Below are 2647 nucleotides of genomic sequence, written 5' to 3'. Positions count from 1 at the left end.
GACTATTATAAAATAATACTATAAATTATGTGTCCTGTATCAAATTGTTTCCCTTGCAAACTATAACTACAATACCTTGGCTCACAGTTTTGGAGGTCGGTGTTCACAATGGATGGTCCCCTTGCTTTTGGGCCTGCCATGAGGCAGCACATTATAGCAGGAGTGGGTGCCTGTGGTAAAGCTGCTACCCTCTTGGCATTATGGGTAAAAAGAGGAAGAGGCAGGTGGACAGGATGGTAGCTGTAATGATTGCCATCATCCCCTTCTAGGTCACTACCGCAGCAATGGGCTCGGCCCTGGCTCTTTTTTTCTTTTCTTAAATTTTTTAATAATGGAAACAATAATAACAGAAACCATCTAAAACCGAAGCTTCTGGAAGAACCACTTGTTCTTGCCTGTCTTGCACCTCTCCTGGAACTCAACCCTTGCCTCCTGGCAGCCTTGCACTTGAGGACTCGGTCTCTGAAGACCTCCTTGTCGACCATGGTCTTGTCCAAGGGGATATCCATGGATACTTGGTGGGCATGAGATGATTGCAGTTACACACCTTCATGAAGGACTTTTTGATCTTCGAGCTCTTGGCGATCTTCTCGCCTGTGGCAGCCGTCACTTTGCTGTAGTGGTCAATTCCAGCCACCAGGGTATGACTGTAGGGTCAGTTAGAGGTGCTGTCATCCATGTTCTTCACGATGACAGCTTCGCCTCCGGACTACATCTTGGCCAAGTCCAGCATCACTTTCCCTGGTTTCATGAACTTGCTGTTCTAGTTACTTTTCTCTTTTGTTACTGAGACAAAAATATCTGATGCCCAAATTTAGGAAAAGAAAGGTTTGCTTTTTTTACAGTTTTGGAGGTTTCAGTCCATATTCAGCTGGCTGCAAGCAGGGCGGCATGGCTGGGGGACAGACATTCATGGCTGCTGCAAACAGCAAGACCCCAATCAGGCAAACTTGAGAAGACATACCTTCTTCCCACTGTTACATTGTACGGTCCCACTGTTACACTGTATGCTGGCTCCATCCCTGGGCAGATGTAGCACTCACACCACCAATCTGCAGCGCTAGACAATGAACCAATCACAAACACTAGACTCACTAGCCCATGACTACAGGAGGTTGAGGCAGGCCAGGAACACAAGCCATAACACGTGCCCATTTTAACGGGGGGGGGGGGGGGGGACTACAGCCTAGGCCCTAGCTCTTAAAGGCCCCATCACTGTGATGGCATTACTGTGAGAACTATGCTTTCAACACGGCCTTGGGGACAGTCTAATTCCAAACGACAGTAAACGTTCACATGAAACTCACAAGTATGACACTTGGAGAAAGTAGCCTGCAACAAGTTACACTCTTTCAGTCACCTCTCTAAACATGGAGAGCTCTGGCAGCCACAGGGCCACATCACCCTGGCCTTGGGGCTAACTTCCAAAGCCGATCTCCCACACAGGTTCTGTCCCTGAGGGATCTTACAATCTTGAGGGACAGAGGACCAGGCTTGTGTTGGGTTTCACCTCTCCTAAAACTGCTCCTATGAAGAAGGCACATTGCAGACCACCTTCTACAAACAGGGCATGGTCTAGGGTTTGAGGCAAGCCTGGACTACATAGTGAGTTCCAGATCAGCCAGAACTACATATGGAGACTCTGTCTCAAAAAACATTTTCTTTCTATAGAGGACTACTTCCATCCTGAGAAATTAGAATTAATAATTTTAGAACTGGGCTGTGGATGTAGCTCAATGGTAGAATACTTCAGCATACTGGAGATCCTGGATTAATGCCTGCACACATGCAAGCATGCCTGCATGCACTCACGCGCACTGTACGCAAGCAATTTACTCTAAACTCACTACCTTGTCTATCTTATTTTTTGTTTTAAGAAAAAAAATATGGTAAAAACTGAGTTTCAGGGCTGGGGATTTAGCTCAGCGGCATAAGCGCCGGCCTTGCAAGTGTGCGGTCGTGAGTTCAATCCCTGGTACCGATAAAAAACAAGACAAAAAAAAAAAAAAAAAAAAAAAAACCACTTAGTTTCATACTTTTCATACTTTGCCAATATCTTTAAGTATACAAATTCAATTGTCAGAAAATTACCTTATAGGAACAATTATGAATTTTTTCAGCAACTAGTTATGTATATATTTTATTAATTTTAAAGAGAATAAAGCTAAACAAAGCAAAACACAAAAAAGCACATCAGAGCAAAACAATGCAAATAACAGTTTCAGAACAAGATAACAGGAAATCAACAGTGGCAACCATGTCTCTTATTTTCTTCGAAACAGTTGTCCAACCATTATGAATTTGTGCAATGATATAACTAAACAATCTTCCTTTACTCTTTCTTTTTTCCTTTTAAGAAAGCATCTTTTTATGTAGCCCAGGGTAGCCTCGAACTCGAGACAATCGTCCTGTCCCATCCTCTCATGAACTGGGATTAGAGGCCTCCACCATCACTATTAACCAGCTGTACTTTGTAAATTCGGAGTATAGTGTGCACCAAACTGAAAACTCGCTGGCTTTAGGCCTAAGCAGTATGGACTTCGAGCTCTAGCAGGCACTGCGGTGGGCACTTCAAACTACGGAGGCCGAGAGGAGGAAAAGAAGGCTCCCCTGTTTTTTCCCTCCCAGAAGCCCGCGGGCGGCTTGC

The 2647-nt window shown here is 44.7% G+C and overlaps 1 pseudogene; it reads right to left on the bottom strand.

The window, feature by feature from the left end:
* Positions 1–357: 357 nt before the first annotated feature.
* LOC100723276 (large ribosomal subunit protein eL27-like) lies at positions 358–751 on the bottom strand (annotated as a pseudogene).
* Between the last annotated feature and the right edge of the window lie 1896 nt (positions 752–2647).

Source organism: Cavia porcellus, unplaced genomic scaffold (assembly GCF_034190915.1).
Source record: "Cavia porcellus strain 051 isolate PalLab524CR breed Dunkin Hartley unplaced genomic scaffold, mCavPor4.1 scaffold_4, whole genome shotgun sequence".
NCBI lineage: Eukaryota > Metazoa > Chordata > Mammalia > Rodentia > Caviidae > Cavia > Cavia porcellus.
This window is presented reverse-complemented; position numbering and strand designations above follow the sequence as displayed.